We start from the raw sequence: 15,903 nt of genomic DNA, 5'->3' as shown, positions 1-15,903 counted from the left end.
CACCTAGAACCCTTCACTTATAGGGTAGCTGCTGCAGCGCCTCTTTGCAGTGGGTTGACTGGTACCTCCTGACCGCTCACTATGGATCAGAACCGCTGGGTAGCGGGCAGAGTGTTGACACAGAGAAGATGGGTTCAACACAGGACAGCCGGAGAACAGATTAGAGTGTAAGCTCCTGGTCACAGGATACAGCAGGCAATAGGCGTCAGGCAGTGATGTTTATTTGCTCAAGGGGTTCTTACAAGGACCATTACACACTAGTTGGAGGTATTAGTGATCATACAGAAATACAGCTGGTATAATTCATTGCATGGTCAAACAGAGCTCTTTATATACTGTTTCTGACACACATGTTGGCAGGGGGGGCAAACCAGCCCCCTTTCCCAGCTGGCACCACAAAGTCTGAGATATTGCAATCGATGGTTAGCATCAGGATGTAATATGTTCTCTAAAGTTGGATTTAAATGCAATTTAAACGTAACAAAATTTACATCAATCTGCGATTTCCTAAATGACTTGCTGTTAAGTTTCCTCTCTTTCTAAGACACAGGATGAAAGTCTAACGACTCTCCCCTGTGCATTCAGACTAAAAGAGGACTTGGTCACTCACAAATCAAAAGTCCTAATTAGCATGGGATTTCCTATCTTACAAAAAACATCAGTACAATTAGTATGATATGCATCAGCGCACTGCGTCACTTATTGAAATAAACTTATACAAGTTATTTATAAGTGATCCAGCCACACTGCCCATTTGAGCCTAAATTGCTGCATTTTTTCTTTTTTATATTCAAACAGGCATTATTGTGTTCTATATCAAGTTCGAATTCTCCATTTCCATGGAAGAACTTTAAAGGTACCATACAATATGCCCATTTTAGCTTGAACATGTTCCAACCAGCTTGATCGTGGTGGAACTTGTCCTTCTTGATTGAATTCCGCTAAAAAAAATTAGTCTATTTGAAGTTCTCAAATTTATTGCAAATTTTTGAACTTTAGAGCCAGTTGGAGAATCACAATGAAACAATTCCGAGCATGGCTTCAATCTTCAATCTTCAGCGACTTGTCATGATCACTGTAAGCCATGATGTTACACTCTGGAAAAACAGCTAAGCTATAAGGCTATATAAAATATTTATGAACATTTGTTAGAATTGCCAGTGTTGGAGGCAGACAGAAGAGGCTGAGTGTTATGTAACGCCGTAGAGGCGTGAGCGGGTCAAGCGTCCTTTACACCTCCCAACATTTGGAAAATCTAGACAGTGAGGATGAGCCACCACAGAACTACCGCGTGCCTCAGAAAAGTGGGCATGGACACATCACGTACGTGCCTTGCGGTTCTGATGTTCCAAAGCCTCCAAACGCACCCTTAAACCTTATCATCATCTCTTTATATAGCGCCACTAATTCCGCAGCGCTGTACAGAGAACTCACTCACATCAGTCTCTGCCCCAATGGAGCTTACAGTCTAAATCCCCTAACATACACACACATACAGATTGTGAGAGACTAAGGGCAATTTAATAGCAGCTAATTAACCTACTAGTATGTTTTTTTTGGAGTGTGGGAGGAAACCGGAGCTCCCGCAGGAAACCCACACAAACATGGGGAGAACATACAAACTCCACACAGATAAGGCCATGGTTGGGAATCCAACTCATGACCCCAGTGCTGTGAGGCAGAAGTGCTAACCAATCTTTTCATTTAAGCCTACCAGCCCCCTCCTAACTCTCCGGCCTCCTCCACTATCAATGTTCCCGTCCAGTCCCTCTGGAAGGTAAGCTCTCTTTGGGGTTTTTTCTTTACATAATTATGTTGTTTATCCAGATCCTAAATATGTTAATTTGTTGTATGTATTTATATAATTTTGTCACTTTAGTACTATGTTATTTTGTCATTTTGTCTTAATCCCCTTTGTACGACTCTGTGGAACTCTTGTGGGGCCGTATAAATCAAAGCTAATATTAATAATCAACAAAGATGGATAAAATAGTGGCCACATAGCCAAATGAGTTTATATCAGGGCAAAGGGCACAGTTTCTCACTGGGTGCCAAAATCACCCTGCCCCACCACTGGGACAATGGTCACCATAGGCAAACCGAGGGGGGATTCTAGTGCCTGGAAACCCCCTCCAAGCCTGGGGCACTGTATAATTGAGGTGACTGGACCCAGCCCCCACTTCACGCGGCTCTGCTTGAAAAGGGAGAGCTGTGTGCACCTAACAGTAGTCCACCCAGCATTGCCCATGTATATTATGGGGATAGGAAGAGTTGGAGAGCAGCCAAGCACTGTCTAAAATTATAGCCACGCCCCCATGCATGCTGGTCACGCCCACTGGCGGCGTGGAAACCCCCCTCTACAAATCCTGCGTTTGCCCCTGGCCCCTATAAAGTGGAAGGATCTTCAGAGCCTGCCTGGACCAGCTTGCTGCATTAATCTCCATCTGCTCTCAGATCGCTCATTAAGATTACTCTGCCTTATACAAACACATCTCATAGGCCAATAGCCTTAAGCTGGGTACACACTACAGAAATTTCGACCAACTTTTTATGCCGAACAAATTTTACATGCGATCGATGTTCCGATCGCTCGGTCCATGGGCTGCATACACACTAGCCTTGTTTAGGACGATAAAGGGAAGATCGTACTTCCCTTTAGCGACTTTTTACAGCCATGTTGTCGTGAGCAATGACTGTAATTTCGTACACACTGTTGTGGATCGGTGGGAAGTTTATACACACTACACAGCGGAAACGAGATTGGAACGAAAATATTAAACGGTACGACCAACCAAATGAGGCGATAATCGTCCATTTGGGCAGACTTTCGACCATCGTGTCACTGCACACACTGACCCGAGTTTTGAACGAGCGGTCGTATGTCGGCTGTTTTAGCCGATTATTGGCCGAAAACAGTGTAGTGTGTACCCAGCTTTACTTTACATAATTATTTTTGTGACGACTTGGCTGACGGACACTGTGAAGTCACATAGAAAAAAAGAAAATAAATCCGCACAAGGTTAGGACCATCCTCATCCCTATATTATCATTATTAATTAAGGTGAGGGGTGCTCTTCCCATTGGTAGACATTAAAAAGGGAGAAAAGATTTACAGGATGGCACTCCTATTCTATCTAGACAGTTATAATAAAATATGTAGGTTTTTACACCTTTATTATTTGTACTTTTATTAAAAAACAAATTTCTTAATTGACCCCGAACACATTATTAGTCCTTGGTCCATAGCGGTGAAATATTAAAACATAGAAAGAAATAAGTGAATAAAGAGAAAATGGTGTATTAAAATAATCAACCCCAAGTGAGGCCAGTGAATGGGATCCTTAATATTAAACAGTTACTATGTAACTAAAATTATTACATTTATTAACATATGTTCTTTGCTTGTCGTATATGTGGTATTCGAATAAAGTCAATTAACATTTTCCACACTCGGCAGTTTTTGTCATGTCAATAAAATGTATAATTGTATATATGTATTTGGTTTTATCCTTGTATTCGCCGTATATTCACGTATTCTAAGTATTATTGCAAACTTGTTTACACCATTAATAAGCTATTGATAATTATTCATGAAGATATAAAGGATTCCATAAATATCCATAAGGATCCGTTTCTAGTTGAATACGGACATTGTGCGTATGCCCAATTTGCCTGGGTTTGTAAACAAAATATATGTTTTGTGTGCCCAGCATGTGTAATAATAACTAAAGTACTAGCGGTAAACACAGAGGACTGTGTTTGTTACCTCAGGCCAGGATTATAGATCTACACATCTGTGCAGCACTGTAAGAGGCTTATGGTAATATACAGAGATGGCACAACCTGGGCATGATGACATCATCGGGTTGGGAGGTTGGCTCAGTGAATCACAGTCCTGGAATCCTGAAGGATTAATCACACACACTATTAAATATGTTCTATAAATGTGCAGGACCACCCCCACAAATGTACTGAGCCCCTCAGCGGAGCAGGGCTCTGGTGGGGCGGCACTGTGGTCGGGTGCCCACACTAACAATGTCTCTAAATGAGTCATTATTAGTTAGGATGTGCAGAGTGTTGCCAACGTTGTGAATGTTTGAGAAAAGCTGGTGGGCAGGGGGGCATGTACAACATAAAAGATGGTGGGCAGAGGGGGAATGTGTGAAAAAAGCTGGCGAGGGTAACTAGGGCAAGGGTGCATATAAGGAAAAGCTAGGGGCATGTGAGAAAAGCTGGTGGAATGGAGGTGATATGTCTGACAAGAGCTGATGGCATCCCTCCCCTTGCCTGTGCCCATTTCAGTAATGAAGTATGTGGGATCCGAGAGGGAGATCTGCGTTTCAAGGAGTCTGGGAGACCACCTGAATTTCACGAGTCTTCCAGACATTTTCCCCTACACATCCAACGTCATTTGCATACACACGCCCTCCTGCCCAACATCTGCCAATGAGAGCAGACACAGTTATACGCTAATAATTCCTAGTTCAATAGAATGTGTAACGGATCTGTGTGAGAAAAATATTATTTATTTAAATCAATATATTACGCTATTTGGCAGTATTATACTAGACATGCCTTCATTTTCTGTTCTGGATATCAGATGCAATACACTCCTTAGGTTGGAGAACATTCATTTCTGGGGGGTATATTTACCAAACTGCAGGTTTAAAAAAAGTGGAGGTGTTGCCTATAGCAACCAATGAGATTCTAGTTGTCATTTATTTAGTACATTCTACAAAATGACAGCTAGAATCTGATTGGTTGCTATATTCAACATCTCCACTTTTTTTTAACCAGCTGTTTAGTAAATATACCCCCTGGTTTCCAACAATGTGACTAACCCCTTGAATTCTCCCTGTGATACATCTCAGTCCTGCTGTGTTAGTATGTCCCAGTATATATTACTGATTTTCAGTATTTATTCTAGCTTTGTCTTGTTTACCAATTTTGCTTGTGTGGTTTTTTTTTAGCAAAGAATTTGGCTTGCTGTGTGGCCCCAGTGTCAGTCTAGCTATAATAAAAACATTTTTCCAGGTCTCTTAGTGTTGTCTGTTACACTGCACTGCAAGTTTGGCAGAACAATGACTGCGGTCAGCTTGGTTGTGGGCATCTTTTGAACTGGGGCTGCAAGGGGCTGTCAAGTTCACAGCAAGGCGGTGTCCATTTTCTTTCTTGCCCCAGACAGTAACACATACTTGCCAACTCTCCCGGAATGCCCGGGAGACTCCCGCATTTTGGGTGAGTCTCACGGACGCCTGGGAGAGTATGGCAATCTCCTGAATCTGCCCACTTGTTGGCAGAATTTGGTCCAAAATCCACAATTGGCCCCGCCCCCTGGTGTAAAATGACGCTTTTGCATCATTACGTCACAGGGGGCGGGTCCAAAAATGTCGCGACTTTTGGCGCCCGCCCCCCTCACGCCCACATCCCCCGGCAGGCTCCCGGGAACTTCAGAAAGTTGATAAGTATGCAGTAACATTTCTAGTTAGGGTTGTGCCTTTGAGAACCTTGCAACACCCTTGGAGGACATCCCTCAGTCTCGCCACAGGCAGATCCCGCCCATTAAGTCACACTGATAAGTGACTGCCATCTTGGGGTTGGCAATACACAGCTCTGCCAGCCAGTAATCAGCCGCAGATGAACAGGGAGAGTAGAAACAAAACAAATTCCTCAAATTTCATAATTGAAACTACATCTATAAATTTATATAATTTAGTTATTTTTTATTTAAACTCTTTATTTAAAGAGGAAACAACAGGAAAAATACAGTCAACATATTGAACATAAAAGTATTAATATACGAGGTGTCTCCTCTGTGTTTTATACATTTATATAGGTGGGGTAATAATTAGATATTAATTTAGATATTTGAAATGCATTATTGTTATTTATTCCTCTTTGGTGAAGCAATTTCATTTGAACCTCTCACTTCCTGAGTACGCCAAGAAAACAGAACTGCTTGCACGATGCTTTGCTCTACAGGTGCAACTTGTGTATGACCGGCAGCTTCTGATATCATGTGATGACAGGAGACGGACAGATAACTTGCAATCCATTGACTCTAATTCAATATTAAAACATTATAACAATACTCCCCGGAACATCACTCTGTATATAAATTTAACGATAACACCAAGTCTCCATAGAGCAGGGTCCCTCTGGTACCACGGCAGACCATCATTAGCTTGTTTTATACTGCATTTCCTGGATGCTAGAAGATGACCGTTAATGGTTGTCGTCAGCGGTTTGTGCTAATGGAAATATAATCAAATCAGACAGCGGGGCCTGGGAATGAGCTAGGACCGCTGTAGTGACCCTTCCGTCTCTGCGTGCAGACAGAGTATAGAAGATTTGTGGCTATTAGGTAATCTGCTTAGGGGGCCTGTGATCGGATCATTACATTACAAGGTCCGACGACTCTTAAGAGCCATTTTTGCAAACGTAGAGTTTGAGCGAGAATACAAATGTTTCTGCTCAAGTTAGTCTGGTGTGATCCTACGGCTGACTCTCCAGTACGACTTCAGCTGGACAGTACAGAATTTAGGGCTCTGTCCTGTTGTCCCGTCCGGGGACATGTTTCTCCTGCGGGTGGGAATGTTGGTGGAGAGAGATAAGTAATGGGCACACTAGCGCTAGGCAGCCCTCTTGGGGCGTAGCTATGCCCCCATTGTGAAGAGATCCCGCCCCCATTGATACGTGGCCACTCCCCCTGTCAAGTTGCTGGGGACTTGCATGTTTCTAGTAGTCCCTGAAATTCGGGGGTCTACTACACATTCCGGGAGTATGATCAAAGGGCGGCCGTTCCTTTCCCATAAAATTCCTGCTTAACTTAAAATTGCCGTTACTAGTGGTAAATTGTTTGATGTTCAGTAAAAACAATCAAATTGTAATATCAAATGAAGGGATATATTTACTAAACGGCTGGTTTGAAAAAGTGGAGACGTTGCCTATAGCAACCAATCAGATTCTAGCTGCCATTTATTTAGTGCATTCTACAAAATGACAGCTAGAATCTGATTGGTTGCTATAGGCAACATCTCCACTTCTTCAAACCCGCCGTTTAGTAAATCTAGCCCTAAGTGTCTAATTGTGCCCAATGGCAAGAGTCACGTTGAAAGGTCTGCTATACCGGCCGGGGTATCTTTAGTGTAGACGCATCTACCATGACCACTTATTTAAAGTGAGGATTTCAAACACAACAGCACCATGTTAAGCGCAGTGCTCTATGCCTCACAATAGTGTATAAATCGGGAAATACTGCAGGAATATGACCGCTGGAAATTGTACAAAAATGTCAACAACGATGAGGCCGTTTTAGAGTTAGGAGAACGTCCGGGTACTGGGTGTAAAACTTGCACCTGGAAAACCCGTTTTGTGCTGCAGGGTGAAGTGCAAATCTTTACATCACTCCCTACATCCCGTATCCTCTGCCACCCTCCGCCAGGCCACACACTAACAGTCTATCTCACGCTGAAGTATCATTTACATTTCAATCTCCGTGGCCTCGTGCCGTTCCATTAACACATGCCAGGACTCCTTTTAGGGTCTGTGTGTTTATATAGCAGCTTCTGGTTCCTCTTTCCACACCACGGGATTTAGTTTACAGTAATCCTCAGCCAGAGTAAAAGCAGGCCTGGCTCAGGATGTAAACACATCTAGCGCTCCGTGTTATTAACGTACATAGTATTATTTCCATCCTCTACTCAGTACAGCATGTGCAGACTAAATAGCAGCTACACCGAGGGCTTGTGCAAGGCGTGAACAAGAACTTTGTAAGAAGCGTGGTCATAAATGCATCTGACAGCATAGAGTACTGGGACACGGCCATAAACCAGGGGGGAGGCCTACCGCTAGATCGCACATTACCCCACTTCCCTACATTGGCGTGAACACTGCTCCATTCAGTGTGAATAGTACACAACTCCAAATATTCCGACTGCCGGACGGTGGTTCAGACCCCTCAAATCAGGACATTTAGGAGGTACGTTGGCCTAAGGGTCATTTATGAACATGCCTCCAAAGAGCATTTGCCGTTTTGTGATATCAAGGACAAATCAGAGCGCAAGAACAACATAGATCTGGATGTCAGGATGGCGGATCTGTACAGGAGATGCTGAGCGGATCAGGGCTCTCCTAACTAAATGCCGGCCGGATGTTTGAAAGGGCTCAAATTGCTTTGAAATGCAAAAAAAATTAGATTTTGTTTTGCAGGCCAATATATTTAAATGAGATTTACAATGTAGAGTCAGAGCATTTATGAGAGCTTTGGCATGGCAAAAAGATTTGGGGGTATATTTACTAAACAGCGGGCTTGAAAAAGTGAAGATGTTGCCTATAGCAACCAATCAGATTCTAGCTGTTATTTCTTTAGTATATTCTACAAAATGACAGCTAGAATCTGATTGGTTACTATAGACAACATCTTCATTTTTTTTTCGACAGGATTTTTTTTTTCATTGCCTTGGGCCCCCTTTCCCCCTGAGCCCCCAGGCACCTGCCCATCGTGCCCATTTGGAAAGATGGCCCTAGTTCATGGGGAGGGAGTGGGTCCATCAGGGGGGGGTGGTTCATCGGGGAGGGGGGGTCATCAGGGGGGGGGGGGCCTGCCTGCTTCGTTGTACTGGGCCCCAGGATTTCTGATGGCGGCCCAGATCTTAAGCCCCGCCCCCCGGCACTTTACTGCTTAGCTAGTTAGGAACCGGGAGCTTAGCCTGCTATCCTGGGAGTAAATCCAGTAAAGGCTTAGAACACATTAGGAAACATGGGCTTCCTGGTGAATGTAGACCTGGGGCCTGAGTCATTAAGGAGAGCAAAGCGTAAAGAAGGAGTAACTTTGCACCTGGGCAAAACCATGTTGCTTGGAGGGGGGGGGGGGGTAAATTCTAAATGTGGAGACAGGTTTATATTTGGGATAGGGCATGTCCTAGATCATCTTTAAGCTTGCAAATAAAAATAAAGCTATCAAGTATTTGTGTGCTACATATAAAAACAGCCAGTATTTTCCTTACGTGCAAAATAATTAACTAATTAACTAATTAACCCCTTGCATTGTAACATGGTTTGTCCAGGAGCAAACTTACTCCTTTTTTTTTTTTTTTTGCATTGCTCTCCTTAATGACTCAGGCCCATGGTGTGGATGGAATGGATGGACCTAGGTAAGATGATGCTTGCTCCCTTGTATGGGCATATTGTTTTTGTATTTGGACTTTTGTTATTTACCTTCTTGTTTTCTTTGATAAAGTTTTGTTGAAAAAAAAAAGACCTTGTTAGCAAACGACGTCTGATTGAAGGAATGATAGAGTCACAGATACAATGTACAGTAATGTCATCAAATTCCTTTAATCTTGTCAAGTATGGCTCTATGATACAGAGCATCTCTGTGCACAGTTCTATGTCTTATAAATGCACAGGTAAAAGCCTGGTACTACAATGGGAAATAAATAATTAAAATTAGATATATACGAATGAGCTGAACAAAGACAGGGAATTCACTTTGTAATTTGCTTGCACAGTAAACAAGTAGAACGTGGGCTGGTGCGTAAGAGGTTAATGCGCCATGCTTTTCCTGGATTCTTGGACACCGGCCCAGGTCTGGAAACGCAGCTCTGTTGGGCATGGGCGCATTGAGCTTTCCTCCCAGCCTGAGAACAATCCATGTATCTAATATTTGTGTCCCCCCCAGCTGGGCCTTTTCCTCTTTCCCTGTCCTGCAATGAATTGTGCATTTACAGAGCTTCCCTCGGCTTCCGACAGATTAACCAGATGCCCAATTAGGCTCTGGCTTCACCAGGAATCACAGGCAGCCTGGGCAGTGTGCCCAGCCTCTTGTCCACAGCCGCTTATCTAGAGAGATTCTGTGCAGAAAATAGAAAAGTTGGGAACATAACGCAGTCCCAGGAAGAGGAGTTTCCGTCTTCCTTCCTGACCTCCTCTTCCAAAACTGGTTCCCCCCCCATCTGTGCTGGCAACCTCTGGGGTCTTTCCGCAGCTTTGTGTATAAGAAACCTTCCAGGAATGACCCACAGTCTAGAAACGCTCTGTTTAACTACTCCCTCTGGTCATGACACAAGTATAACAATAAGAGGCTTTAAATATACTGTATATATATATATATATATATATATATATATATATATATATATATATATCATTTATCCTATACATTGTATAGGATTCATTGATTCTAGGCCCAACATCACAAATTCATAGAACATTAGATCACTTAAAGAATATATATATATAAAAGATGTCCGTCTTGCTCAATTTGTTTCATAAAAGAAAAAAAAAGTGTCTTTCGTCTTTCCTTCAGAATCGATTGTGACAATGGCATACTTGCCAAGTAAGGGTTGGCAGGTCTGGGTAACGTGATTCACCCCACCCACCAGTGAGCAATGACATGAATTGCATCATAGTTCTTTGCTTCCCTTTCGTAGGGTTACTCTCAGGAAGGATTGTGTGCATTACGGAAATGCCTTCCCCCACTGGTGGGAATGTTGGAGGAAGTGAGATAACTAATAGCCTAGCGCTAAGCAGCCCTCTGGCTTAACCATGCCAACCTCATGATGTGACTACGCCTCCATCATGATGTGACCACGCCTATCATGATGTGATCACGCCCATATCATGATGTGATAACGCCCCCTTCATGATGTGACCACGCACTCATTGAGACGTGGCCTCTCCTCCTGTCCCGCTGCTGGGGACTTGCATGTTGGGAAGTATGCGGAGGGAGGCCTCTATTCCAGGAGTACGGGAGACTCCCTGAAATTCGGGATTCTACAACACATTCCGGGAGAGTTGGCCACGCCCCTTGTCCCACTCCTGACATGTTGGGAGGTATGGTAATGCAGTATTTGCAGGGCCTTAAAGAGTAATTACACACCCTGGGTCTGGAGCTACTTAGACACAGGCGTGAGCGCACAGATATCCCAACCACCCCCCACCCCTCCTGAGTGTGTGCCTTTTATCCACTTTCATGTCCATGGGAACTTTCACAATGTTGACAGGCATGGCATCACTGCAATGGGGTTCCTCGTGTCCTGTAGTAAATTCTATGGCCCTGAATCATTGAGGAGCGCAAATAAAAAAAGGAGTAACTTTGCATCGTGTCAAAACCATGTTGCATTGGAGGGGGAGGTCAATTTAAAATGTGGGGACAGATATATAGTTGGAGTAGGGCATGTCCTTGATCAACTTTAAATTTCAGTGTAAAAATAAAGTATTTGTGTGTTACATGAAAAAAAACAGCCAGTATTTAACTTATATGCAAAATAATAAACTAATTTGCACCCCTGGCATTGTAACATGGTTTTTTTTTGTTTTGGGTTTCCTTAATGACTCAGGGCCAATGTGTTTTACATTTAAGCAAGTTAATATTTTATTACAGCCCCTTCAAATGAGTACATATGGCCCTCAGACCAAAAAAGGTTGTGCGTCCCATTAATAGAAGTGGTGGAGTTTTAGCTATCAGCATCTCCTAAATATGTAATACTGTGGCTGCTTTGTGTGGCTGAAAAGACTTTGAGAGCTATTTATGAACCATGCGAAAACTGTATTTTTCACGTGGTTGAGGCATATTTAGGTAAAATATTTATTTAAGAAAAGCCTAACGCAGGAGATGTCGGGGTTGCTGCTCTCCCCTGCGCTCCCTACCGCAAATGGCAACAGTGCAGCACACGCCAGTCCTTAGGTCACGTATATAAAAAAAAAAGTCATGGCCTTATCTGTGAGGAGTTTGTATGTTCTCCCCGTATTTGCGTGGGTTTCCTCCGGGTGCTCCGGTTTCCTCCCACACTCCAAAAACATACTGGTAGGTTAATTGGTTGTTAACAAATTTACCCTAGTTTGTGTATCTGTCTGTGTCTGTGTGTGTGTATGTCTGTGTGTGAGGGAATTTAGACTGTAAGCTCCAATGGGGCAGGGACTGATGTGAGTGAGTTCTCTGTACAGCGCTGCGGAGTTAGTGGCGCTATATAAATGAATAGTAATAATAATAATAATTGCTGGGACAGCCTCCTATCGGATGCACCGTCCTGATGTGACTTGTATAGTAAATTCAGCCGAACGGTCATCGTTGCGATGTCAGATGATAATTAACCGGGCAAAAACACATTATTAATGAACACTCCCTTTGTGTTTTCACGCTAAAATGGAATCACCTTCAAATGCGCCTCTTGAGGTTCAATACAATATTTGAGTCCGTAGCAGTCCAAGCCCTGATCCGAGCTCATTATTGCAGAAATCCTGCATGCTGGGACTTGTAGTGCCTCCAAAGCTGGAGAGCCACAGGTTAGCTAAGCTGGGCTAATAAGAGAGAGGGTGGACAGACTTACCGAGCTGACGCATGCTTCCAGCAGGGTAACATGGCAGGTGGCACTTGTGACTGCACTTGCTGGTTTATATTTAGCTGTGATAGAGCTTCAGCCAGCGGGGGACAGCTGCCACCAACTTATCAACCCATGTCAAGTACTGCAGCAGCCGGAGAAGAGGCGCAGGTCACACCTTTCAATCCCTGGGAGTCAGCGTGGAATCAAAGAATAAAGGAAGTCGACATGAAGCCACGTAATCGTCTCCCGCTGCAATAAAACATCTGTGTGAAACTACAGCATCACTCAGTCACCGATTCAACCGAGACCAACCACAGGAAACCGTGTGGTAATATCTGTCAGTGGTCACAGGGGTGCGGTTCTGCTCTGCAGACCAGAGTTTATCTCTCTCGTACACACACAGCGCTGTAACCTGTAAATATAAACACATGCAATCGTCAATGTAAGTAGTAAGGTTTGCAACGCTATTATTTTTGCATATTTTGTCGGTCACAGAGCCAACCTAATGTTCCTAAACACAGGCACCTTTTTTTAACGTCAGAATTGCAGAATTCGGAAGTGTCAGCAAGCTGGCTGTGTTTTTAGACCAATAATGTGCAAGTGGCGGTATTGAGGCTTACTCGTGGCCCTTAAGACACACAACTGTGGCCCTCCTGATACAGTTTTTGACTTGAAAAGTTCCAGCACGCTGCATTTGCCCACCTTGTCCCAGGACGCTGGTGTCGCCTGGCTTATTGACCAGTTGTATCAGTCAATCATTAACCTGCTGCTTAGGCTGCCTGTATACGTTGCTGTGATACTGGGATTTCATAATGGGCTGCAATCATCACAGGACGGGATGCAGTGGGGCTTGAAAAATATGCAAATACTTCTCAATGAATGTAAAGGGCAACTCCCTTGAATTATGAACCAGTTAAAATAATTTTTTTACTCAACAGCCCCTGTCCCTTATACTAGCAGAATCCTCTCCTTCTCCTGGTTGTTAACATTAGAACAAGAACCGTTACAGCAGGGGTAGATTTATCAAACATTCGAAAAGGGAAAAGTGGAGGTGTTGCCTATAGCAACCAATCAGATTCTAGCATTCTATCATTTATTTAGTACATTCTAGAATCTAGAACATGATAGCTAGAATCTGATTGGTTGCTATGGGCAATGCCTCAACTTTTCGTTTTTAGAAGGATTGATAACTCTACCCCATGTGCTCCTGAGCTGTGGGGGGTCTGTGACATAGGACCCACAGTCTTGCAAGTTCGGGGGTTGGTAAAAAAAATGTAATTGGTTGTAGTTGTAATCGTCCTTTATATGGTTAGAACCATAGGCAGGTTTATTAAAAAACATCATGTTACCCATTACTAATTTACACGGTATTGCCAGAGAAGAAGAGAAGAGAAATCTGGCTCCTTTCACTCCGCCCACCAATGCTTACGTTTGTGCGTTTAAGAAGTTCAGCTCCACTTGGTTTTTTAAACGGGTCGCGGAAATCTTTGTCACTTATTTTATTTTCATTAAAATCAGAACTGTATCCTGAATAGAGGCGTTAACAAGCAATACTGAGGGTGATGGCGTGAAGGTGGAGGGGGCTGTCACGCCTACGCCTGTTGCCGTCCTTGACCCTCCTACTTGTTTATCCTCAATTACCGCCCAAGGATGACCCATTGTCTTCATCTTTACCATGGGAATATGTCAATATTAAAACCTTACAACATTTTTCTTCCATGTCTTCTTTTTACTTTGGAGAATAACTGTTCTCTTATATTTTAAAATTTATTTCAGTTTGTTTCTGACAATGTCACAATTTTTCACCCCCGAAATGTTGGGCCCCCAACCCTTTCACCCTAGGCTGCAGCCTAGTCATCCTATTGGATAATCAGGTCCTATCTGTCAACGATGATGTTGACTTTGCTGTTGTGTTTCTCTGTCAGCGTTTTCCCACGTCTCCATATCATGCACCATGATCTTACTAGAGCAGAGAGAAGTGCGTGTAAAAACACGTGGAACACCAACAATTGCTAGAGGCTAAACAGAGCTCCAGACAATGAGCTGTGTCAAGCCCGGCTCTCCTCCCACGTCTGTGGTACGGATCCATTCCAACCTGATTTCAGAATAGTCTCATGACTTGAAATGATTGACGCGCACCTACCGCCTACACAAGGTAGAGGCGGCCATTTTGTGTGCCGAACCAATATTCACGAGAAGGCAGTCTATCGATTCCACTGGGAGCTAGGTCACCGCCGAGGCATGAGACACTTTGTGCCACGTGCCTCAGTGACGTCACTAGTTCCTTGTGAATTGACAGGCTGAGAATTTGTTCAAACCCACAAAATGGCTGCCTCCACTGTGTGTGGGTGAGGGCCACACTCTAAATACAAAGTGCATCTTGTCTTTTGATACATTACTCTTATAATACCCTAATTTGTTTTACGTAAACAGCACAGAGGTAATCAAATATTATGGCTTTTATTCTGAGATGTTCTTAAAAAGAATTTTTGTTTGTTTTTTCATTGTGTGAGGGAAATGAAGGGGTAGTGTATAAAATTGCACAAGTTTGAGTAATTGGTTTGCAGTCTCCTAGGTAACACGAATGACTGAGTATACTGTTGGATTTACAGACAGAGATTAGACTCGGGCTGCAAGTCTCAATATGAATAATTAACAGGCTTTGTAAGCTGATCCATCTCGTAGTCAGGGCTGTGCTCAAAATAAGGCAAATTAAAACAGCTGTGTGACCTCTCAAAGTACCGTAGACATTAATAACACACAAATATATGGACTATATTTCAAACATATGTATGACCTCTTCAAAGTTATACAATAACATAAATGAAAGGTAGGATACACTGTATTCGAAAATAATGACATAATTGATGAAAAAACCTGGGAAACTTAGACCCACACTTCCCACCATTCCAGGAAATAAAAATTGGGACAAAATTGTACTATGCCCCTGTAAGTTTTGGGGTTACAGGGATGTGGGTGGAGCTTCACAAGAAACGGTGTAGACGGTCATAAAGTGGGCGTGTTCTTAGTCAGATTGGGGCTGGGTGTATATGAATCAGGGGAGTGGGTTTTGCAGATCAGTAGTTGCATTTATTTCGTCATGATTTTGTCAAGGCAAATGGTGGTGGGGAGTATGTCTGTCAAACAACTGACTTAAATATATTAGGTCCAAACGTATATATATATATATATATATATATATATATATATATATATATATAACAATACAACATGCAACCTGTGGGTAATATACCTCACTTGCACACAAGAGATCTGGCGCACACTTGCGCATTGAAACGGAAAGCCCAGATTTTAATTAATTCCAGTTAATTTAGCAAAAAAATAATCATTGCGGGTCATATGTCTTGGGTAAATATTAGCTTTAGTACAGATACAATTTAGGCTTTAGGCTTCAATGCATTAACTGAGTTTGAAAAGATGGTTATCAGATCTCTCACATCCCCCTTTCATCCCTATCGAGGGCTCATTCTCATTATATACAGATGCGTTTTCTTTCCAAATGCCTTCTTATTTTAATGTGGTGTGTTGTGGGTTTCCTCATGTGTTTATAAAGTGC

At 43.0% G+C, this 15,903-nt stretch overlaps 1 protein-coding gene across 1 annotated transcript in view; it reads right to left on the bottom strand.

Annotated features, from left to right (window-relative positions):
* EPN2 (epsin 2) overlaps positions 1–12,643 on the bottom strand; it is a 51,333-nt gene extending 38,690 nt beyond the window's left edge. The window contains exon 1 of the mRNA XM_075179250.1: positions 12,333–12,643. The gene's annotated coding sequence lies outside the window, so the exon portion shown is untranslated. The remainder of the gene's footprint in view (positions 1–12,332) is intronic.
* Between the last annotated feature and the right edge of the window lie 3,260 nt (positions 12,644–15,903).

This window comes from Mixophyes fleayi, chromosome 7 (assembly GCF_038048845.1).
Source record: "Mixophyes fleayi isolate aMixFle1 chromosome 7, aMixFle1.hap1, whole genome shotgun sequence".
NCBI classification, from domain to species: domain Eukaryota; kingdom Metazoa; phylum Chordata; class Amphibia; order Anura; family Limnodynastidae; genus Mixophyes; species Mixophyes fleayi.
Note: the sequence above shows the minus strand (reverse complement) of the source record. Positions and strands in the feature narration are given on the sequence as shown.